The following is a 24,938-nucleotide window of genomic DNA, read 5'->3' as shown; positions in this document are numbered from 1 at the left end:
GTACAAGTAAAACAGCCTTAAACTCTCCGCTAACCCCCACCCAGTAAAAAGTAAAACAAAGTTTGCAAAAAGGTGGAAAACAAAAAGTAAACCAGAAGTTAGCATTTCAAATAATAAAAACAAGTTCTACTGAGAACCAGATCCAGAAAGCCCAAATAGCAATTTGTACAAACAAACAAAAACACACTGCAACAGGCTCATCTGCACAGCAGAACCTGAGTATAACCCAGCAGTTTCGTGGTCACACCCACTTTCAAAATGTGGAGTGTTGATGTGTTACCACAAAACACATCCCTAGCAACCATGATGAATTAATCAGGAACTGGATGATACAAAGGATTTTTAAAACCAAAAAAAAAAAAAAAAAAGGGTGAGGGTGTGGAGGTGGAGGGCTGGGATTCCCCACCAAGCCCTTGTTTGCAGTCCTGTGTCTACAGGACCAGACTGAAATTTTAAACCAAAAGGAAGGAAAAAAAAAAACGCATGAGTCGGGGGGAAGAGGTGGAGCTCCCACTATACTCCACTCTCCACCCCTTCCCCAAACCATTTTTATTTAACAGAACCTTTCTGAAAGCACCCAGTTTTCCCCTTGGTTTTTATGGTCTTGATTAATGTCTGAGTCACAGGCGCAAGTCATTCCCGAGAAATACTGGAATTCTGCCCAGTGGCCTTGCTCAAACAGAGCAGGATGGACACAGCAGCACTTGCTCTGGCCTGTCCCTTTTGCTGCCTGATCTGAATCAATATTTGTTTGCTAACTTCAGACACAATGCAGCCCCCAGCTCTCAGAGCCTCTCAGTCAATCTCCTGATGCAGGGTTAGAGTAGGCGGAAAGAGACAAGCAGAAGAATGATGTCACTTGGCTCCAAGCACTCTCAGGGTTGAGAAATCAAGGTCTTCCCATCTACAACTCAATTTCAGTGTTTTATGGCCCACATATTACATTTCTAGTGGGGCCCTGCTGCTTACAGTAAGAAGTCCACACAGCATTCAAGATTTTCCACACTCTGGACTCTACCCACTTTTTCTTAAATAAAGCACATGCATACACACACACATACACACACACATGTAAAAACACTCAGCACTGAAGTCGGATTGGATTGGTAATTCTCCAAACACACTCACTGCTATTCTGTGACCTCCATGTCTGGGTTTTTCAAGTCCCCAGTACTGGGAATGCTCAATGTGGATCAGCTGACATCCTCATGCAACTTCAGGGTACAAAAATTACTGTTAACTTTTCTCCTGCACCTCTCCCTGCTCCGGATTCCTGTCTCTTGACGTGTCTGTGAAGTATCAGAGCTGAGAGCATAAAGTCAGTCTTCTACTCTGTTCACCCCCAGGGTTCCCGTCTTAATCATCGCCATTTCCCCATAGGTCTGAGCACAGTGCTCAGCAAACTGGAGGTATTCACTGACATTTTGGTGTGTTTTACACACACTGAGTCTTTCCACATTCTGTCCTTTCTCCCTTCTTTTCCAATACACTCTCCTTTCTCAATTTTCTTTCTCTTCCTCAGACTGAATCTCTCAAACGCAGTTCTAGTTCCACACATACAGAGCTGGAGGCGTCAATTCCCAGCCTCTATTCACATCTTTGTAATGTCTGGTAGATCCATTCAGGGGACAGACTCTTTATCGTGATCTGCAGCTCTTCCCAACTCCCACAGCCCCTCATTTATACCACCTTTATATCATCAGGGCCCCCTGGGTCCTAGCTCTGTCCACAGGACAATGTGGAAAAGTAACCTCCATCTGCCATGGCAAGCAAAGTGGGAAAGGAGGCAGGAGGGAGTAAGGGTTTGCAAGTGGCCTTGGGACTCCGATTTCCTCTGAGCTGGGAGTGTGGAGATGGATGTGGCAGGTAGACACAGGGCAGGGAGTCCATGTGACAGACACTCCCTTGACTCAGAACTTTCGGCACCAAGCCTGGGAGGATAACTCAGACCACTTGTATGCTACTGACTTCTCTCTGACAAGACTAAACTAAGATGGTTTAAAAACCTTCAGGCTGTGCCCTAAAAGAGAGCTTTGGAGGTCATCTCAGTGGACCCACTGAGAAGGGCGAGCCTGGGCACCTCCTGACCCCTTCTGCTGACCTGCTCCCCAGCTAAGTAGACGGGGACCACATCTGGCAACTGGAGGAGGAAAAAGAGACCCGACAGTGAATGAGTCGGGTAGGGGGCATCTTTTATTCAGAGACTGCTGTCCTCTGAGGTAGCCTACAATGAGAACAGGGTGTGGCACCAGGGGAGGAAAAAAAAAGGAGTTGGATTCCAGTAAGCAAAAAAAAAAAAAAAAGAGTATTCCATTTCTGTTCTTACAGTCAAATCCAGAAGGCAGGTTAAGTCATGATAACAAGCAACAACACTTTGCCTAGCAGGTTTTAAACATGAAGCTCAGGTCTGTGGAATAGCTGGATTAAAGGGGAAATGAGCCCCAATCAAGTTCGGAAGCTAATATTAATTTGGGAAAACGTAAAGTTTACAATCAATTACTGCCTATACAATTCACTCATTTTTGTTTTTCTCCTCACTAGATTTAAAACCTAAAGAGCAGAGTGGTGCTTTTTTTTTTTTTTGGTCTGTTTTGTTCACTGCTGTATCCCTAAGTGCTTATACTAGTGAGTGGAACATGAAGTGAAAATGAGGTGTTAGTTTCTCAGTCATGTGCAACTCTTTGCGACCCGATGGACTGTAGCCCACCAGGCTCCTCTGTCCATGGGATTCTTCAGGCAAGAATACTGGAGTGGGTTGTCATTTCCTTCTCCAGGGGATCTTCCTGACCCAGGGATTGAACCCAGTTCTCCTGCATTGCAGGCAGAGTCTTTACCATCTGAGCCACCAGGGAAGCCATAGTGGAACATAGTAGATGGAATACCTGAGTGGAACATAGTAGATGCTTAATAAATACTGTCGAATGTAGAGATGTTTAAGGCAGCCCAGGAGAGCCTGGGATATTCATCTGGCATACACACACCCTCAGTTTGTAAGATATGCCTCAGCAGGCCCACAGCCCCACACAAAGGAAGGACAAAGGCCAGATTCTAGGTGCATCGGTGCAGGAAGAGCCTACAAACCCCAAAATCAATAACAATTGTAGGAGGATATCTACCTTGCCAGGAAAAATACTTAAATTAGAAATCAGTCAGGAAACTAATGGCCACGACTGCAGACGTATCAATCGATACAGTATTTTTAATAGCTCAAAGGATGTTAAATATTGACACCCCAGTCCCAAACCAAGTTAATGATCAAAGCCAGTGAGTCAGCAGTATTTCCTGGGCATTTACAACAGGCAAGCCATTTCGCACTACAGGAAATCACAAAATCTAGGCAGTTTCCCAATCATAAAACTCCAACTAAAAAAATTTAGCTTGATGGTCACACCCTTCCATGGCAGTTGCAATTTATTTCTGGGGAAAGCCTTGACTTAAGCTTTGAGATAACAGATGGAGTTAGGGAGGTGAGTTCCACAGGCAGTGATCTTAACGCCCCTGACCAATAAGGATACCGAACCTGGCCTCATCTGAGATCTTCCTTCACGCTGCCTGGATATTATATGGCTCTCTGATTCCATAGCCTCAAATGTTATAAATTGCAATGTTTAGGTTCAAAAACGTGCCTTGCTATTTTTTAAATAACACAACTCCCCTGAGTTGCTAAGGATTTTAGGACCACCAACATTCCTAATACTGAATATTAACATATATTGATTCAATCTGCTACTCTCCAGCGGGGTATAAGAACAATGAAGGAGGAATGGGAGGAATGCATCAGAACTGGATAAGCATGGTCGGGCTTTTGCAATATGTCAGGGAGGAGGATCTCCAAGGAGGCAGGAGGAATACAGAGAAAAGTAGAGATGGTGATAAGGACATAATTACAATTACAATAATGTGATCAAGGCCAGCATTAAAACTAAGAAGACTTCCAGTAAAATATTTCAGTGATTTTTTTTCTTCTTACCTACACATCTTCCCTCCCACTTCCCACCACTCCCAACCCCCAAGCTGGGCCTGTTCTATCAGTACTTTCTATGGAAATGCCTTCTACAACATTGCTTCAGTGCGACAGTGCCTTCTACATTCCAAATGACCAAGTTCGGGACAGGCAAAGTATGATACATTTTGGATAGAACCTATCAAAACAATCAGTATGAGCTCAAGGGTCCAGAACCCTGGACTCCATGACCTTAGGGTTCTGGATAAAGACCCAGTAAGTCCCTATGAGGGTACTCCTCTTTTACACACAAATTGAGAATATCTTCCAACAGCTTTAAAATGGCAAACCTTAATACAAAAAGAATGATACTGCTTTGGTATGACACAACGCTTTCAGGGTGCTTTACAAATTTATTTTTGAATGAACATGTTTTGGAACCTTTGATAGTAACCCTCAGGGACAATTCTTAAACTTTCATCGATAAGGAAATACATGCCCACTTCCCACCGTCTTAACAGCGCCTTGATGGAAAACAGCCCTCCACGCCAGGCGCTAGGACCGACCTCACAGAGCTACAGGGAGAGGCCTAGGGGGCCACGCCCTGTTCTGTACCCTCTGTCTTTGACTCATTGTCGCATCAGCACCAGTAAGTCAGTGACAACTCTGCCCACATAACCACGGGGGACACTTCCTTCCTGAAGCAAAAGTGGTCGAGCAAATTGGAAACTCTTCAGATACACGGAAATCAGAAGTGCTCTCCTACAGGATAATCTAGACAAAGGAGAAGTAGCTGAGGTTCTTTCGTTCTGTTCCGTTCTATAGGGGCAGGAGGTCGCTGCTAAAAACCCCTACCCCTTATCGTCCGACCAGTTGCTTCCCTCTTGCTGGTTGGCACAAGTTCCACAAATGCACATTTGTTTCAAGTCAACTTGCAACAGATGGGGATCACTTTCTAGACGGTCGTAAGGCTCGTGTTTAATGTGGAGGGTGTCGCACCCTCTGCTCTCCTCCCGACCCGGGGCTCCTAGGGTGGCCACACCCAGCCCCCCGCATCGCCTGGCGCGTCTGGAATGTGGTGCCTCCCTCTGGCCCCCTCCCCGGCGCCACCTCGTCTGGCTTCCTAAGTACACTCAGGAGGGATGCCCGACCCCTCCTTCTGCCTTGCATCCCCCATGCCAAAGCACACCCGGCGCCCCTCACTCCTGTCCAAATCTCCTCGCCACTGGGCACCGCCCCCACCCCCCGCCCCTCCCCCGAGCCCCTAGTGCAGACGATCCCTCCGGCCCTCTCCCGGGTCCCCGTCGCCGAAGCTTCTCTTTGCAAGGCTGACTCCTTCCCTGCCTCTCCGCACCCCACCCCTCCACCCCGCTAGCTCTGCGGCCTCGGGCTGTAGCGGATGGGCGGGCGGGGCGTCCCGCTTACCTGGGCCGGGCGCAGTGCGCTTTGAGCTTCCCCAGAATCTGAACGGAGCCGGCTGGCCTGGGTGGGGCTTTTATAGTCACCACATCCTCGCGGTGCACTGGAGGCCTGCCCTGCCCCGCCTCTCGAAAGCGGACTTGGGGGTGACTCACCCTTCCCGCCCCGCGCGCCGGCCAGGGCCGCCTCGCCCTGGAACATTCCCTGGGCCGCGCCAGTGGGAGTGGCCCCGCGCCCACTGCCGTACCCTCCGGTAAAGCGCCGCTGGGACCTCCCTGAGGCCTATCAGCGGCCTTTTTCCTCCCTTTCTCTGCTTCTCCAGCGCCACGTCGAGTTCTCAGCCCTGCCTCAGGTTCATATCAGTACAGTTGCAAGACTTTAGTAGACTATGAGGTTGGTTTGTTTTTTTTTTTTTTTAAGGCGTCGATGCAATGGAAGGAAGAACAGTTCCAAGAAACATAAATCGTGATTCCCCTGAGCTGGGCCGTTGGCATCCAGTCCTCGGTTACCGTCTGCAAACATATTAGCTTAACCTCTGACCAGCCATTCCCGGGAGGAGCGCTGGGAGGAAGAGTTCCGCAGTGTCCTGGCTGGCAAAGGATTCCTCCGCCTTGGGGCACGCTGGTACACAGGGAGCCACTATGGCTGTTGGTTAGTGGGTGGGAGGCTAAAGCCAGGAGCAAGATCCCACCCTCCAGGCCGGGGAGGCGCCCGTTCCCCAAACCTCCCGAGACGCCGGGCCTCCCGCGTGTCGGGCAGCTGTGCGTGTCCTCGTGGCAGGCAGTCCCAGGCTGGGTGGGGACCAGTGGCTTTGAACCTTGAGTTCCAACAAAGAAGTTCCTCCCTTCCTTCTTTCCTAACTGGCTTTTTTTTTTTTTTTCCTCTCAACCTCAGCTCCCTGGCTTAGTTTTGCTATTTCTCGCTTTTTTTTTCTCTGCTTCTATGAACCACCGTGGCAACAAGCACGCAAATGTGATTTTGTGTGTGATTGTGAAAATACTGTACTTCAAAGTAGCTGGAAAGTTTTGCTAAGAATCCCAAAAATCTCGCTCTGCACCTCTGAATTCTTTCCTTTCACACACCTCACGTAGTAGCTCTTTCTCCTGATGCTTCTATGTTTTAATCTCCTGTCTCGCTTAACGTCTGTTTTTACTTTCCAGTTGAGCGTCATTTCATTCCTGGGAATTAAGAAATGGCGAGGCCAAGACATCATTGCCAAGCTCACAGTAAGTCCAGACCACAAATGAGGTCTCTAAACACTCAGCCCAGAGCTCACTGTTACCCGTTTCTTCCACTCATAATGAAACATGACAGACACCGTCAGAAGGACAAATAGAAAACAAAGCAATTCTGTTGATACAATCTCTGATTTACATTTGCGTTCAGTTGCTAAGTCGTGTCTGCCTCTTTACCACCCCACGAACTGTAGTCCACCAGGCTCCTCTGTTCATGGGATTTTTAAGCAAGAATACTGGAGTGGGTTGCCATTTCCTTCTCCAGGGGTTCTTCCCCCTCAAAGATCAAACCTGCCTCTCCTTAATTGGCAGGCAGATTCTTTACCACTGAACCATCAGGGAAGCCCATTTACCTTTCAGTTCAGTTCAGTTCAGTCGCTCAGTTGTGTCTGACTCTTTGCAACCCCATGAATTGCAGCATGCCAGGCCTCCCTTTCCATCACCAATTCCCAGAGTTTACCCAAACTCATGTCCCTATGGGGTCACACAGAGCTGGACATGACTGAAGTGACTTAGCAGCAGCAGCAGCATGTCCATCGAGTTGGTGATGCCTTCCAACCATCTCATCCTCTGTCGTCCCCTTCTCCTCCTGTCCCCAGTCCTTCCCAGCATCAGGGTCTTTTCAAATGAGTCAACTCTTCGCATGAGGTGGACAAAGTATTGGAGTTTCAGCTTCAAAATCAGTCCTTCCAATGAACACCCAGGACTGATCTCCTTTATGATGGACTGGTTGGATCTCCTTGCAGTCCAAGGGACTCTCAAGAGTCTTCTCCAACACCACAGTTCAAAAGCATCAATTCTTCGGTGCTCAGCTTTCTTCACAGTCCAACTCTCACATCCATACATAACTACTGGAAAAACCATAGCCTTGACTAGACGGACCTTTGTTGGGAAAGTAATGTCTCTGCTTTTGAATATGCTATCTAGGTTGGTCATAACTTTCCTTCCAAGGAGTAAGCGTCTTTTAATTTCATGGCTGCAGTCACCATCTGCAGTGATTTTGGAGCCCAAAAAAATAAAGTCTGACACTGTTTCCACTGTTTCTCTATTTCCCATGAAATGATGGGACCAGATGCCATGATCTTAGTTTTCTGAATGTTGAGCTTTAAGCCAACTTTTTCACTCTCCTCTTATAGCTCCTCAATTCAGGCTGAAATCTTTACAACCAGAAATTGTGTTTTTCTGCCTACTCCCTGAATATTTTGGAACAGAAGGAGACCATAGACTGACAATAATGGTGGGCTGGATTCTGTCTCCGTTCTGTTCTCCCGGCTGGTTGCACAGCCTCTGATTCCCAGTTGTGCTGTGATAGGCACTCTACAGAAGATAAGATTTAATTCAAATCATGTGGAATACCTAGGAGCCAAGTATCCAAAAGAATGCTTTTGCTTATCTAGGGCATCTAGCAAATCCAAACATACAGATCTGTTCAATAGCCAGAGTCGGCTTCATACTGCAGAACTTCACATTGGTGTTTTCATAAAGAGGAAACTGTTGCAGGTCATGGATTGCTCTTTCTGAGGAATGTGGGGCCAGTTCTGCCAGTTGAAATGAGCTTTTGAAACTCTGTGCAAAGATCCTTTTTTCTTTCTTTCCCGCCATGGTTGGAAGAATGTTTACAACAACAAATCTCAGATTATGTCTCTGCTGCTGTGCATTGTCCTCCAAAGCCTTGACTTTATTTTGTTCATGCTTCATCTGCTGTACTTCAGCACTACTAATTGTGCCGAGCTAGCTCCAGTACTTTGGCTGGAAAATCCCATGGACGGAGGAGCCTGGTAGGCTGCAGTCCATGGGGTCACTGAGTCGGACACAACTGAGTGACTTCACTTTCACTTTTCACTCTCATGCATTGGAGAAGGAAATGGCAACCCACTCCAGTGTTCTTGCCTGGAGAATCCCAGGGATGGGGGAGCCTGGTAGGCTGCCATCTATCAGGTTGCACATAGTCGGACATGACTGACGTGACTTAGCAGCAGCAGCAGCAGTGATAAGATGGAGAAGGCAGTGGCACCCCACTCCAGTACTTTTGCCTGGAAAATACCATGTACAGAGGAGCCTGGTAGGCTGCAGTCCATGGGGTTGCTAAGAGTCAGACACGACTGAGCGACTTCACTTTCACTTTTCACTTTCATGCATTGGAGAAGGAAATGGCAACTCACTCCAGTGTTCTTGCCTGGAGAATCCCAGGGACGGGGGAGCCTGGTGGGCTGCCGTCTGTGGGGTCGCACAGAGTCGGACACGACTGAAGGACTTAGCAGCAGCAACAGCAGCAGCAGTGATAGGCACTCACTAAAACTTAGCAAACGATAGAACTATTCACCCAATAATAGAATGTTAGAGCAGAGAGGGGCCATAACAGGCTACTTATCCAGTCCTTGATTTTTATAGATGTAGAAACTGGAGCCCGAATAAAGTCTCCTGCCCAGTCCAGAGATGGAAGAATGCATTCAAGTTACTTATTGCAGTTTAACAAATTACCACCAAAACTTAGTGGTTCAAACATAAATAAAACTGTTTGCTCATGATTTTGCAATGTGGACAGGACTCAGGGGACAGCTAGTCTCTTCTCTAATGTTGGGTGGGGCTGCTCAACTGGGGCTGCAGGATGGAAAGGCATTTCACTCATTTGTCTGGTGCCTCCACTGGGGCTGTTGGAATGCCTGGGAGCAGGCTAGATTTCTCTGTCCCTTGGACTGTCATCTGCCAGGTCCTCCTCTACACCGGGATAGTAACAGCAGCCGGCTCTCAAGAAGCAAAAGCTGGAGCTGCCAGGCCTCAGCTTGTGGGCTACCCTAAAACAGGCTGGATTGGTTTTGTGGGCTGTAGTTTGCTGATCTTCACTTTAATCTGTCATCTGATCCGTCTTTGGCTTTGCCTTCTGGCCTCTTGATTCCACTCTCTGAGATGTCTTTCCTTTTCCTTAAGAATGGTCCATATTTGTTCCCGAGTAGTTCTCTCAATCTTTGTCATGCTAGTAGAGACTCGAAGGCCCAGAAACTTCTTTTCATTTTTGAACTGTTTCTGTGTCCAACCTGGCAGTCCTTTCATTAATATAATTATCTTTAAAATTCTGTGGGCTTTCTATACATCTTATTGAGGTTCCTTCTGTGCTCCAAAATTTATATCCGATGGAATTTTTCTCAAAACTTTTGAGGAATTTCTGTAAATTTTAATGAGGCTTAACATCCAAATGCTCTAAAATTCACATTGATTATTCATATTGATTATCCTTTTTAAAAAAGATCTCTCTGAGTTTGTCAAGCTGGAACAATGCACTTAAGATTCTTAGAAGCCCTGAGATGGCCTTCAAAGTACCACATTAAATCTTTCTGGAATCTTAAAAATAAATAAAAGGGGACTTTTCTGGTGGCGCAGTGGATGGGAATCTGCCTGCCAATGCAAGGAATCTGGGTTCCATCCCTGTTCTGGGAAGATCCTTCATGCCTGGAGCAGCTAAGCCTGTGCACCATAACTCCTTAGCTTGCACTCTAGAGCCCGAGCCACAACTACTGAGCCTGCAAACCACAACTATTGAAGCCTATGCTCTGCAACAAGAGAAGCCACTGCAATGAAAAGCTCATGCACTGCAACAAAAAGAAGCCCCCACTTGTCAAAACTAGGGAAAGACTGTGCAAAGCAACAAAGATCCAGTGAAATAAAAAATAAATAAATTTTTTTGGAAAAAAAAAAAAAAGATTTTGCAACCACACATGATTTGATCTTTATCCTGGGGCCATTTCTTATTTTCCAAATCTTTCTTTGGCTAGAATTCTGCTTAAAAGCCAAACATATGCTTACTTAGTACTTTTTTTTTTCTTTTTTACTTTATCATACACAGCTAAAAGAACACCACTGGCATTTTCAGCATTCTGCCTGGAAATCTCCTTGGCTAGATTCATAAGTTCATTAGGCACATTTTCTATCACTTGTGTTACCACAGGCAACAGTAACATTAAACATTCTGCCAACACATAACCTGGGCTGCCTTTTTTCCAATCTTCCATGGCAATTTCCTTACCACTTTTCCAAGCTCCAGTAACAGTCTTCTCTCTAGTTACAGTCTGGAAGTAAAGTCCATGTCACATATTTTAGGTTTTTCTTTCAGCAACACTTCATGTCCACATTCTAATTTCTGTTTCAGTCTCCCGTTACTAGGAAATAAGCCTACTTTCAAATATTAGAAACTTAGAACAGCAACAAATGTATTTGTTCTGATTCTATAAAGGGCAGAGTTCATGGAATCAGCTCATCTATGGTCTGTTTAGCGTTGTTTCAGTTCAGTTGCTCAGTCGTGTCCGACTCTTTGCGACCCCATGAATCGAAGCACGCCAGGCCTCCCTGTCCATCACCAACTCCCGGAGTTCACTCAGACTCACGTCCATCGTCAGTGATGCCATCCAGCCATCTCATCCTCTGTCGTCCCCTTCTCCTCCTGCCCCCAATCCCTCCCAGCATCAGAGTCTTTTCCAATGAGTCAACTCTTCGCATGAGGTGGTTAGGGAGACTCAAATGAGGCTGGAAGATCCATAAAGGCCTCCTTCCAGCAGAGTAGTTATTGACCTTCAAAGGACTGAAAGTGGAAGCTACCAGGCCCAGAAGTGAAACAGTGGCACTTCCCTGCATCCCATTGATCAAGGGAAGTGATATAACCTAGATTCAAGGGAAGGGGAAATAATTTCCTTTTCATAAAGGGAGTGATATATGTCTACATGAGTGGAAGGAATTGTTGGCAACCACTTTTGTATACAATCCACCACAATCCTTAAACTAGTAAGTGGCAGAACTAAATCTACTGCTTTTTCCATCACACCATCTCTCTCACACACCACCACTGCTTCAGTAAGAAGCAGGCTGTCTCTAAGTCCTCTACATTATATGGTTTAGAGTTTCACTAACCATAAAGCTGTTCTTACCTTGAAACTTGTTATACACAATCAGTATATAATAATGTATTATATTTGAAGACATGGCCAGAAGAGGAAAAATACCTATTTGGAAAACCTGATATCCAGAATATCAGAATATTCAGATATCAGATATATCACATATCAGAATATCAGAGTAATAGAAAGAAAAATAGGGAAAATGAAGGGGAGAACATCACCAAAAAATAACTGAAGACAATTTTCTAGAACTGAAGGCTATGAGGCTTTAGATTGGAAAAACCACAAGTAATGGAAAAACAAACCTAAGACACATTATCGTGAAATTTCAGAACACTGAGCGGGGCCAGGGGAAAGATCCTAAAAGATTTCAGAGAGATTTAAAAAACAACTCATTTATGAAGGGTAAGAACAAGACTGGCATGATACTCAAGACTCAGATCTTAGTTTCCAAATACTATTCCCAGTAAATAAACCAGTTCTTAAAGCAATGGCTGGATCCAGAGATGGAACAGAGAAAATCCATGGTGAGCTTTGTGCTAAATGACTGATGGTAAAAAATCAAAAAGACAAAAGAGACAATTTAAAGGAGTTCTCACTGGTTAAAACTGAGGGTTATTTGAGCATCATATTGAATAGTGATAGGAACTGATGATACACATTGAATAGTAGTAAAATAGAAAATACAGGAGTGGACAGCAGAAGTTCTTAATTAGAGAAGAATGCTAACTTATAAATGTATCAGGAAAGATAAATAAAAAAAAAAATCATTATTTTGCAACTAGAATTCCATACCCAGGCAAACTATAAATCAAGAATGGACTTCCCTGGTGGCACAGGTGGATAAGAATCCACCTGCCAATGTAGGCAACATAAGTTAGATCCCTGGTATAGGAAGATTACAAATGTGATGGAACAACTTAGCCCATGTACCACAACTAATGAAGCCCATGTGCCTGGAGTCCATGCTTCACAACAAGAGAAGCTACTGCAATGAGAAGTCTGAGCACCACAACAAAGAGTAGCCCCAGCTCACCACAACTAAGAAAGCGTGCACACAGCAACGAAGACCTAGCATAACCAAAAATAAATTAATTTTAAAAAGAACGCATGCATCATTAACATTTTTCAAAAATATTGTTTATGCCTACGTGCCCTATGTTAATTTCCTAACACTGCCGCGAACAAATTGCAACAAGCCTGGTGGCTTAAAAGAACAGAAAAGTACTCTCTTGCAATTCTGGAAGCCAGAAGTGTGAAACTGAGGTAGCTGCAGGGCCACACTCCCTCCAGAGGCTCTAAAGCAGAACTCTTGTCTCTTCCAGTTTCTGGTGGCTCCAGTCATTCCTTCTGGCTGCATCACTCTAATCTCTTCCTCCTACTTCTCAAGGCCCTCTTTTCTCTTCCCGTGTTTTCTCCTCTTCTGTCTTTCAGAAGAACACTTCTCATTGGATTTAGGATCAATCTAGATTCAGTTCAGTTCAGTCGCTCAGTCGTGTCTGACTCTTTGCGACCCCATGGACTGCAGCATGCCAGGCCTCCCTGTCCATCACCCACTCCCAGAGTTTACTCAAACTCATGTCCACTGAGTCAGTGATGCCCTTCAACCATCTCATCCTCTGTCGTCCCCTTCTCTTCCCGCCTTCAATCTTTCTCAGCATCAGGGTCTTTTCCAATGAGTCAGCTCTTTGCATCAGGTGACCAAAGTATTGGAGTTTCAGCTTCAAAATCAGTTCTTCCGATGAACATTCAGGACTGATTTCCTTCAGGATGGACTGGTTGGATCTCCTTGCAGTCCAAGGGACTCTCAAGAGTCTTCTCCAACACCACAGTTCAAAAGCATCAATTCTTCAGTACTCAGCTTTCTTTGTAGTCCAACTCTCACATCCATACATGACTACTGGAAAACCCATAGCCTTGACTAGACAGACCTTTGTTGGCAAAGTAATGTCTCTGCTTTTTAATATGCTGTCTAGATAACTGAGGATAATCTTTCTTCATATCTGTAACTTATCTTCAGATCTGTAACTTAATTATATCTGCAAAGACTCTTTTTCTCAACAAGGAAATATTCACAGATTCTAAGACTGAGGATGTAGACATAGCTTTAGGGCACCACCATTCATCCCACTATACACCCTCATCTCAGGAGACTTCTGAATGGTGTACTTCACCAGAACAAGAGAATAAAGCAAAATTAGGAAGCAGTGGATTCAGAAAACAAGGGATTCAATGCAAAAATAAGTGAACAGAATTCCCAGAATGATGGGGAGGAGAGAACTTGGAATGAGAGCTGTGCAGCAGGCATTCAGGGCAACCAGTGTAGCTTGGAGAAGGGGACTAATGGCTCTAGCACACGTGCCTCGGAAACAGTAGGAGGAAGCAATTACCACAGGGGTTTTAAGTTACTGAGAAGAAATTAACAGCTCCATTGAGCATGATAAGGAAAACTATCAATGAAAAGCTCTGGGAAAACAAAAACTTGCTGCAGCATGCTATAAACTGAATGTTTATATCCCATCCATGATTCATATCTTGAAATCTAACCCTCTACATGAGGGTATTTAGAAATGGGGCTTTTGGGAAGTGAATAGGTCATGAAAGCAGAACACTCATATGAGATTAGTACTTTTATAAAAGAGTCCAGGGAATTCCCTGTTGGTCCGGTGGTTAGGACTCTCTGTTGTTACTGCTGAGGGTCTGGGTTCAAAATCCCAGCTCGGGAAACTAAAATCCCAAAAGCCACGTGGGTCCTCATCAGATCTTGATCTTGGACTTACCTACCTCCAGAGCTATGAGAATTTGTGGCAGTTTGCTGTGGCAGCCCAAATGGACTAAGACACACATATTATATTCTCTAAAGATGACCCATCCCAGATGCTCCGCTACAATTCTACCACTTTTCCCTCAAGAGGAGGAGGATATGCCCAGTTCCCTTGAATCTCATGACCTGTTGTGAATTATTTGACCAACAGAACACAGCATAAGTCATGCTGTGTGCCTTCTGAGGCTAGATCATGATTGCATTTCTACTTTGTTTACTTGAGACATTTGCCTTGGAATCCAGTCACCATTCTATGAGGAAGCACAAGCAGCCTATGGAGAGGTTCCAAAGTCTACGGCTGACAGCCAGGACCAACCTGACATAAAGCCATCTTAAAAGTGGGCCATGCCAGAAGCAGGGCACTCAAAAGCTGGGGCTCTGGAACAACCCAGAGGGATGGGGTGGGGAGGGAAGTGGAAGGGGGGGACACATGTTCACCCATGGCTGATTCATGTCAATGTATGGCAAAACCCATCAATTATCCTCCAATTAAAATAAATTAATTTTTTAAAAAAAAGTGGACCATGCCAACTGAAGTTGAGTAGAGACAAACCTCTTCCACCAAGCTCTGTCCAAATTGCAAATGAGTAAGCAAAACAAATGACTGTTTTAAGAAACTGAATTTGGAGGTGGTTAGTTATTAACATACAGCCAAAAGGAGTTTCCGTGAGAAGATAATGAAAACATAACACATTATGTTATGCTCAGGTTATGTTCCTGTAATTTTAATTCTATAAACAACATTAGAGAAAAATAATGTAATCATTTGTGTGTATAACATAGGTAAGGAGTAAAATATCTCTTTTCATTAAAACATAATAAATGCTACTTAAAACTGAAAAATTAAGAAACAGTGGAATGTTATTCAGAAATAAATTGGTGAAACTCCACAAGAAATAGCTGCAAGTGCTGAAAATATTTGGCTTCTTGGAGCAGAAATTGTGAGTACTGTGGATGAGGGTGAGTAATTTCTCTGTGTGTGTGTGTGTGTGTATGCTGTCACGGAAGATCCAAATTCCTGACTTCATTCTGATTATTTTCTTTAGCAACCTTTTTCTTTAAAGTGGGCAGCAATATACTCAGCTAAAAGATTGCAATTTTCAGCTTCAAGAAAAGCTCCTTAAAAAGAAAACAGCAGTTGACATGGTGTTTTGGTTTGTTTGGTCTGGTTAGTAACTTTTACCTGAAATCCCCTTTCCTCCCTACTTCCTTTGCCTAATACTTGCTGTGATATCTGGAGCTCTTGCAGTTACTGTGGGCGCTGAGAAAAACTAGACGATGGAAACTAGGCACAAAAGATGGAGAACAAAAACCTTGAGCATGAAAACAAAAAAGCATAGGGCAAAAAGTCAAGAGGAGACTGTTTTCCTGATGATTGTTAAGCCATGAGTTCAATCCTGGACTGCTTTCCTCCAGACTTCTTTTACATGAAAGAAAAAAAATTAATTTGTACCTTAAAGTACTTACATTCAGTCTCTGTTACTAACAAATAAGCTGAACACTAACTTACATAGAATTATATAGAAATCTTGTATAAATATGTGCCTTGTACAACTATTCTCTTGTATAACTTAGCTGAAGATAAAAATTAGAAGAGGAGGGAAGATGAAAGGAAGAGGGAGAGGGAGAGAGGGAAGGAAGGAAAGAAAGAGGAGAATCAGAGAGAATGAGTCAGTAAACAAGAATGGGGCTTGGAGTGAACCCAGTCCTGGGGTCTTATTCTGTGTCTGCTTCTTTGACAACCTCAGTTTTCTCACTTGTGATACTGCAAGACAAATGTAAAGATTAGACAAAGTATTAAAAAGTGCCTAATGTATTGTACTGTTGCAAAAAAAAAAAAAAGGGGGTATTTCATTGGCTTTTTGAGTTCTTCCAGCATCTAGCCCTGTTGAACTCATGGTAAGTCTTCAAGAAACTTGTGTTGAATTAAGGTGCTTTCGGTGTGGACAAACCACAATTTGAGATATTTTTCAGGGAAATGTATGCCTCTTTTTCCCAGTTGTAACATATACTTTTGGTCTCAGCTCATTCTATACAAGGCATCCAGAAAAGCTTTCCAAGAAATAGTTCTGATTACATGACCCCTCTCTGGAAATCCTTCTCGCTCCCCGCATCTTTCCCTTCACTCCCACTTTGCACCCCTGCCAATCACACTCATGCCTCCACAGGCCTTTTTTCAGACTGTTTCCCTGCCAGGAATGCCCCTTTCCACTTTCCTCGATAGTGAGTTTCTTTCCCCCCAAGCCTCAGACCAAGTATTTTCTCATGAAGGAAAACCTTTCCCAAGCTCTTCAGGTAGATCTGGCTCTAATCTGTTTCTCTTGATATTTTTGTGTCCCTCTCCTCTCTATCACTTTGTATTCTTATTCTTTTATTTGTTGGTCTCTGCAACTAGCCAGGAGCTCCTTGAGGACAGGTCTTTGGTTGTGCTGACACTGTTTTTACCCAGTACCTGCTGTTATTGTATTTCTCTCCACAAACACATTACTTTGTCCTTATTCAAACTTAAACATACCTGTTAAATATTAATGGGCTGTTAGTAGTATCCAGAGTGGCTGGAAATGGCTGAAATAGGAATTCCTAAATGTTATCAGTGAGAAGACAATTTAGGAGTATCTATCAATATTAAAAATGTTCATACTAGGGAATTCCCTTGTGGCCCAGTGGTTAAGACTCTGTGCTTCCAATGCAGGGGGCACGGGTCTGATTCAGGTGCTGTGGCCAAAAATAAATACAATTTTAAAATTAAAAAAAAAAAGTCTTGGGGGCCCAGTGGTTAAGAATCTGCCTTGCAATGCAGGGGACACAGATTCATTCCCTGATCAGAAACTAAGATCCCACATGCCACAGAGCTACTGAGCTCACACACCACAACTTAAGAGTCTGCACGCAGCAACGGAAGATCCCGCATGAAGCAATGAAGATCCCGCATGCCACAACTAAGACCCGACGCAGCCAAATAAATAAATTAAATATTTTTTGAAATGTTCATACACTTTGACTGAGTGATCTTGCTGCAAGAAAGCTATCCTGAAAAGGGTGTGTCTTATATGATCACAACATATGTGTGTAAGGATTTTTATTGTAGCGTTAAAAGACTAATATACCCTAAATGCTTATCAGTGAGGCTAAATTAAAATGATAAAATATCTGTATTATCAACTGAAGCTGGAATAGATCAATACGGACAGTTTTCAAAAATACAGAGTAGGGACTTCCCTGGTGGCCCTACTCTAGGCTAAAGCTAGCCTACTCAGTGGCTAAAGCTCCCTGCTCCCACTGCTGGGGGCCTGGGTTCAATCCCTAGTCAGGGAACTAGATCCTGCTTGCAGCAGCAAAGATCAAAGATCCTGCATGCGTCAACTAAGATCCGGTGCAGCCAAATAAATAAAATTTTCTAAAAAATTTAAAAAATATAGAGTAAAACAAGAGAAAGCAGAATATCAGTGTAGCCTGTGTCTTGTTGGCATGCTAAGTTACAATACTAATATATAAAACATTATAAAAACAGATTTGGCTACAAGTATCCACCTTATTGTGATGATTCTTACATTAAATTGCTGAGATATTGGGATGCTTCCTGAGCCATCATAGTGGCATCTTAGTTCTTACCTCAGCACATTTTGCTGCATTTTTATGGTTTGGCAAGTAAGAGGATAAATATTTCAAATTCTCCCAGCCTCTATCATTCCTTCAAGCAGTATTTTCCACAGATGTTGCACAACATATATACAAGTATTTGGTGCCAAGTGTCTGGAATGATCTTAATTCTATAATAAAAAATGTATCTTTTAGTCATAAGAGTTTGCTCAAAACAGTATTCATCATAAAATAAAATGTTTAGTGAGTATAAAAACACATAGAGATAGCTACACCTTGAACATTTTCATCTTTATTAAATATCTACTAGATACTTTTTTGAGTGTTTTGACTATTTTTAAACTTTAAAGACCTTATGATTTGTGAGTTAAAAAGTCAATTAGACTAATAATACTAATTTTGAGTATTTATATTGTTATATATGTATATTTATATTTACATATGTGTGTAAGTGTATACATATATTGGAAGGATATACACCAAGCTGATACTGGCTAGCTCTTGGGAAAGAAGAAGACTGGTGTATATGTGTAAAGGAGAATGCTCACCTTTTATTTTATACACTTCTTTATATTACTTGATTTTTGTTAACAATGAATATATGTTACTTCTTTAATTGTAAACATGGTTTACATAGAAAAAATAAATATAGCTAGTGAAAAGAGGGCTTCCTTCTTTAAAGGAAGATTATGATTATGACATATTAAGATTATGACAGTCTGTGCCAGGCTTTGGGGAAAACTTCCATCTTCTTGATGGTATTTTTCAAATATATTTAAGAAAATACAATTAAAAAATAATAGAGTAAAAGTTATACCACAGCACCCTCTGTGAAAAACTCAATCTGTGAGAAAACCATCTAGTAAAATTTCATTTGATTTTGATTCTTCTGATCATAATTTATGATAATACAACCTATGCAGGGCCAACGCTTACACAGTTCATATACTATACAGAAATAAAAAGGTTTGCTATACAAACTGATATAATAAATAAGATATATTGTGGCATAAGGTTTGTGGAAGGGTAGATTAGACTTCTTTATTCAGATAACCTTTGTCTTACTTGTAGTAGTTTATTTCAGGGCACCATAACTGCTTATGTATCAAGCTGTACCATCCGAGTGGGAGCTCCCTATTCATCTTTGCAACTCCAGCACCTGACCCAGTGTGGGCACATGATAGGCTCGTCATCTTTCAAGGTCTGACTTTGCCGGACTCTTCTCTATTGCTGAGTCCTGTGCTAATCATCATCAACCTCAGGAGGAAGAGGTTCTGGTCCTAGTTCTGATCCTAATTGAGTTTACTTGAACAAATCATCCAGGATCTATGATTCTGTTTCTTACCTGGAAAACAAAATGAGGCACTTTGACTAGAAAATCTTCAAATTATCTTTTAACTCTAAAACTCAATCTTTAATATGCAAATATGACTGATTTAGGCACATTAAAGTATATAAGCACATGGATGTTACTAAACAGAAACAGGTCTTATCTATTCATTAAAACAGACCCAACAGGATTTCTAAATGGATATATTTTGAACAACAAAATTACATCTATTTACAAGGAGATCAATAGATCATTTTTTATTGAATACAATTGGCCACCTTCTTTCTCTGCATTCCATTTATGTCCAGATTAGGAAGTGTACTCCTTGTGCAACTGAATATATTCATATAAAGTTGTTTTAATTCAGATCTTTGAGTCATGAGACCCCAGCATGTTTTTCATCCCTAAGTTATTCAAATGCATAGCTGTGACTGAGAAACATCAATTTAAAGTGAAATAAAGCTGTTGGGATATTATCAAAATAAAATGAACTAACAGGCAACTGTTGAATCTCTCTCATGTTGCAAAGGACTTTAGATTTTTAATAACCTGAACCTGTGATAACATACTTAGGTAACTAGATACGGGACATTATGCTGGGCATATTCAGATGCTATCAGCATTGATTAGGTTCAGAGTCCTCCCCATTTTGTAAGGGGACATTGGCAAAGAGCAAGCAGTATGAAGCTGGTTTTGCAACCTAAGAGGCCAAAGCTGGTGCAGGGGTGCTATAGAAGGATGTTGGAAGCTAGGAGAGAACTAAGCTAGGCATCAAGGGAAGAGCTAAGGACATTATGATCTTTTAAAAATTTTAAAGGACAAAAAGCAAAGATGAAATCAAGGTTATGTAGCTGGAAAAACACAGAAGCAAACAGAAGGAGAGAAGGAGCCTGGCAGACGAGCTCCAGGTGAGCTGACATGGCGTCTTGCCACACTTGCCTCTGTGGCCAACGGACAGTGATACCTGGTGGCCAGGCTTGCTTGATGTGAAGAGCAGACATAGACGCTGAATCATCTCTCCCACTGCTTCAACCAACAATGCAAAAAAAGAAGACAAAAAGGAGAGGAGAGGAAGAAGATGACGGTGGAGGAGAGCACTGTGAGGGAGGATACTGTGACACGGGGGAAAGGGCTGAGAGTCAGCACTCCTGACCTTGACATACCTGCCTCCGCTCACCAGCTCCACCTGAGTCTCTGCACCCGGGGACTAGGCATTTTAGCCCAGATCTTCAGTGAGGCTCTCGCTAGCTCTTAAATTTGTAAGACCTAGTTAAAAACAGAGTTTAAAATTCTTTAAGACTCCATTAAAACAATCAGTGAAAGATTCATCATCTGACTTTATTACCCAAGCAGCAGGATTTTAGTTTGACTCCTTAACACTTTGGCAACTGGTTGTCCATGGGCCCTTGATAAGAATTCCTGATTGCTTTCTAACAGGGTGGATCTCAGGACTGTGTTAGAAGCAAAAGGCAAACAGATGGGTGGGCTGCTCTAAACAGCTCTGGTTGCACTTTTTTTCCTTTTCTTTTTTCAAATGAGAAGTTAGTCTTCCCCAAATCCCAATGCTCCACTCCCTAATTTGGAGATGAACCAGATGATTTCACTGGTCTTTCCCTTCTCTGGTTTCTGTGACTCATCAACTATAGCAACCAGGGTGGGGTTAAAATAAACAACGCTAATGCTCAGGTTATGCTGTAGCTCAAAAGGAAGGAATCTGAGAAAAACTGTTAAGATAGTCAAAGAATGAAAAAAAAATAGGACTCATAGTACTCCTAACTCATTCATCTTTCCCAGGAGGTCATCCTATATCCAGTGCCCCCATTTTTCTTCTTTAATTAACAACTACATGAATGTTTTGTTTATTGATGTGTATATTTTTCTATGAAAACTGGTAAAATGGTTAATGTAGTATAGAGAGAAGCCTACTTGATTTTGATCACTCACCTCCCCGAAAAAGCTCCAGAATCTATCTGACTATAGAAATCAAGGCAAATTCATTCCATTTAACCAACATGAAGTATCCACTATATGCCAGGTACTAACTAGGGCAAGATTGTATATAGCAGATGCATGACAGGAAAAAACACAGTAACTCCAATTTCAAGATCTGGTGGAGGTAAATGAATAATTGTAATTTCACAAATGTATCAGAAATGAAATCAAAGTGCTAGGGAAGCCCAGGAGCAGTTAACCTTAGAGAAAGGAATGAGATAGTCCCTCTTGACCAATGCATTCAAGGTTACTCATAGCTATTAATACTTGAAGTCATTGTGAAAGCATAAAAGAGGAAATGTAACACATACCAAAGTATTCCATATCCATGTGAAGGATCAAAGTAGAGAGACACAGCTGTTAATTCTTAAAAAAAATCATTCCATTACAAAAAAAGGTACAGAGGATTAGTCACTGGAGAAGGTGTGTCTACTTATTTAATGACACTATTGTGAAAACTGTGGAAATATTTTTGAAAATTTTTCACTTAAGTATTTCCCTCAGAGCCCAAGGCAAATCCTGGTCACTTGAGAGTTTTCAGGAACAACTTTGAGACAAGGCTCATGACTCAGAGAGTAAAGGGAGCAGAAGATACTGCCAACAGGGGTTAAAAATGCATGAAGGGGTGATCAGGTCCTCGTTGGATCACATTGTTCAATGGATGAGTAGTATCTTTTTTTTTTTCTAGTTTTAAGGAAATTGATTGTTCTGATATGAGGTCTGAAGTCAGCCCAATGAGGTTTTCAGAGTTTTTGAGATACTAAATATTCACAGTTATGTAATGCTATTTAAAAGTGGTTTCTTCCTTTTTTTTTTTCAGTGAAAATGTCCAAAAATATAGTGGACTGAAATGGAATCTTCAATAATGACATAAATGAGGATTGAGGTATTTATATACCAACAAAAATTCTCAAAAACCCAATACTCCCACGGGCAAGGGAATGGTCAGGTTTGCTGCTGTTTCCAATGAATGACATCAGCTACCTGTAAGTCTCCATCAAAATGAATTCAGTTAATACTGTTAATTTCTTTTCCCTTCCAGAGCCTGTGGTATTCATGTGGGCATTCCGGAGAGCTGCAGCAAACTTAAGACGGAAACCCAGACAGCTGAAGAGGAAAGGGATAAGGCACAGAGTTACTGGATAGAGATCAGCCCAGAGACCTCCACCAGTCAGGCCTTACAAAGGATGACTACTCGCCTGGAGCTGCAATTATTCATCCTTCATAAACAGAGATCGCTTCTCAGAATTGTTAACATTGCTTCTGTTAGTCTTTAAACAAAGCGGTCTGTTTATAAGTTAGGAACATTAAAAAAAAAAGTCATCCACCTTGTATTGTTTAAAAAAAAAAAAAAAAAGAAGTCTGCACACACTCGATACCAAACTGAAAAGGAATGGAGAGGAGATGGAGGCATAGCCTGAGACCCACATGGGTTTTTAACTGGCTAAGTTCAATTTTCTCTTTCAAGGCTGTAGTAGCCATTTTAAATATTTAAACATTAACATAAATACCACACAAACATCAAAGCGTTCTGGGGAGGAGGTCATGCCATTATTTACCCAAATGCTCAAGTCTCTGAGGGAGGGCACCTTGGGTTTCAGCTTGGGCTCAGGTGCTGGGCTCACTTTCTCTTTTTTTATTTTCTAGACGCCAGAGTCCAAGCATTAAAAGGTAAGGAGAGTCCAGCAAGATAAAAGTAACATTTAAAGAGTTAACCATTCTTTTTTAAGTGACCTTCTTGGGAGGATACCAACTTTTCCGCCCCCCAGATTTAGAATCCACTTCCAAATGATACAACTGGAATTTAATTCCCCAAAAGAACAACTTTTGCAAAGGAACCTTTATCCCATTTAGTATAGCTTTGAGCTCTAGAGGAAGGCGAGCCATCTGACTTACCCTGCATGAGGATCTGTAGTACTGATTACCACCAGTTCTGATATGTCCAACTCCAGTAGACTTAAGATCTGCATCGTCCATATCATTGGCTTGGCCACATCGTTACATATGTGGGGGCAGGCGTATCTGGTACCGCAGAAACAAAGGTGAACAGATTGCCAGTAAGACTGATCACTATAGCCTCAAGTTTAGGCTGAAAAAATAGCCTCCCTTGATTTCTCTGCCCTCAGATTGCCCTAGTTTCCATTCCGCCTCCCAATCTAGCTGACATATTTCAGCCACAGTTTCCATTATAGAAGTTTAATCATGTGGCCCACCTCTACTGCCAGCCTCATTAAAAAGCTTTTGATTATTCCCCATCTCAAGACAAAGGCTTCTGTCTCTAAGAAGGCACGTGGGGCTTTTTATTGACAACTGCTCCCCACCACATTTTCTTAGGTATCTTTCGGTTCCTTCCCCATAAATACCCATGGCCAGGTCTTAGGCACCCTGGAAGGCCTGCCATTCCAACAAGCGGTGCATGTTTCTACCTCTGCAGCATGGATTTTACTGTCCCTCAGCCTGAAATTTCCCTTCCCATCTGACAAACTCCTTTCAAACTTCAGCTCAAACGATACCTCTCATTGATGTGATCTGACAATACTTCACATTTATACAGTGACTTACAGTTTAAAAATAACTTTTATATACATATATATATATATGTATTATTTATTGGAAGGCCACTAGAGCCTGTAGAAAATGATGGGAAGGCATCAAATTCTGGATTTCACAGATGAAAAGACACAGGCTCAAAAGGGGAGAGACACTGCCTTAGCAAATGGTACAACTGAGACTCATTCAGTGCTCTCTGCTTCCCACTCATCGCTTGCTTCTTCCAACAAACTCTGTACTGGTTACTTCTAAGATGCAGCCTCTCAAACCTCTCCAAGTTACAGCTGACAATTCCCCAACTGCTGGATGTGAATTAACTTTAGCAGGGGCCCCTGAGAGGTGGAAGGCTTGGCTGACAGCAAACTCAGCACTCCCTGATATGCAAAATGACATTTTGGCCTTAGGCACTTAGTAAGTTACACAGTCCTTGCTCCTTAGGAGTAAAAGTTTTCAGGCACTAGAGTGTAGCATTAAAAAAAAGCCAAACTGAATTACGAACTGACCTACCACTTTATTAGCTTCCCAACATGCATACATATAGAGACATTCAAGCCTGATGCACTGTGATTTCAGTCTCCCTTATCCTCTTCCTGAACTCAAAAGAACTCATTGTTCAAGTCTATGAGGTTGCATGTTGGAATTGGACAGAGATTACTTCCCGCTGCCCACTGTGGCACTCGGGAAATTATAATTTGCATCACTTTTGGTGGGGCAGAGAGCAGATATACTTGGGAAATACATTCAATTATTTATTTTTCACATTAGTAAAACACTGTTTGCATATTGTTGGAACCCAAGACTAGTTAAAAATAAAAAACAAACTCCATAAAATACATTCCATTTCTTATTTGTATAGAAATTGTTTACTTTCTCATTCAATTAAACAAAGATTGTAATCACTTTATTTTGGACTCATTTCTCACTTTCAGTTGAAAACTTCAGGAGTAAATTTAAATATTGTCTCATGGAAGATTATGCAGTCAGTTAAGACTGTTCCTGGACACAACATGCTATTTATTCGGAGTCTCATCTAACAGGTTAAAATTTAAAAAAAACCTTACAGTTTAGTGTCTGCAGTCTAAGTTCGGTAGAAGTTTGTTGAAAAGCCAGTTTGCAGAGTGGGGAGGAATTGAGTTTACTTGACATTGGAGAACATCCC

The 24,938-nt window shown here is 42.4% G+C and overlaps 1 protein-coding gene and 1 long non-coding RNA gene across 2 annotated transcripts in view; one reads left to right on the top strand and one right to left on the bottom strand.

The window, feature by feature from the left end:
* ANXA2 (annexin A2) overlaps nucleotides 1-5,411 on the bottom strand; it is a 44,475-nt gene extending 39,064 nt beyond the window's left edge. The window contains exon 1 of the mRNA NM_174716.1: nucleotides 5,369-5,411. The gene's annotated coding sequence lies outside the window, so the exon portion shown is untranslated. The remainder of the gene's footprint in view (nucleotides 1-5,368) is intronic.
* A 101-nt stretch (nucleotides 5,412-5,512) lies between these two features.
* LOC101902861 (uncharacterized) lies at nucleotides 5,513-24,683 on the top strand. Its single transcript, XR_236136.5, has 4 exons — nucleotides 5,513-5,986; nucleotides 6,523-6,588; nucleotides 22,050-22,115; nucleotides 22,272-24,683. It is a non-coding gene; the product is annotated as an uncharacterized lncRNA (long non-coding RNA).
* The last annotated feature ends 255 nt before the right edge of the window (nucleotides 24,684-24,938 follow it).

This window comes from Bos taurus, chromosome 10 (assembly GCF_002263795.3).
Source record: "Bos taurus isolate L1 Dominette 01449 registration number 42190680 breed Hereford chromosome 10, ARS-UCD2.0, whole genome shotgun sequence".
Lineage (NCBI taxonomy): Eukaryota > Metazoa > Chordata > Mammalia > Artiodactyla > Bovidae > Bos > Bos taurus.
The sequence above is the reverse complement of the archived record's forward strand: the minus strand, read 5'-3'. Positions and strand labels throughout refer to the sequence as shown.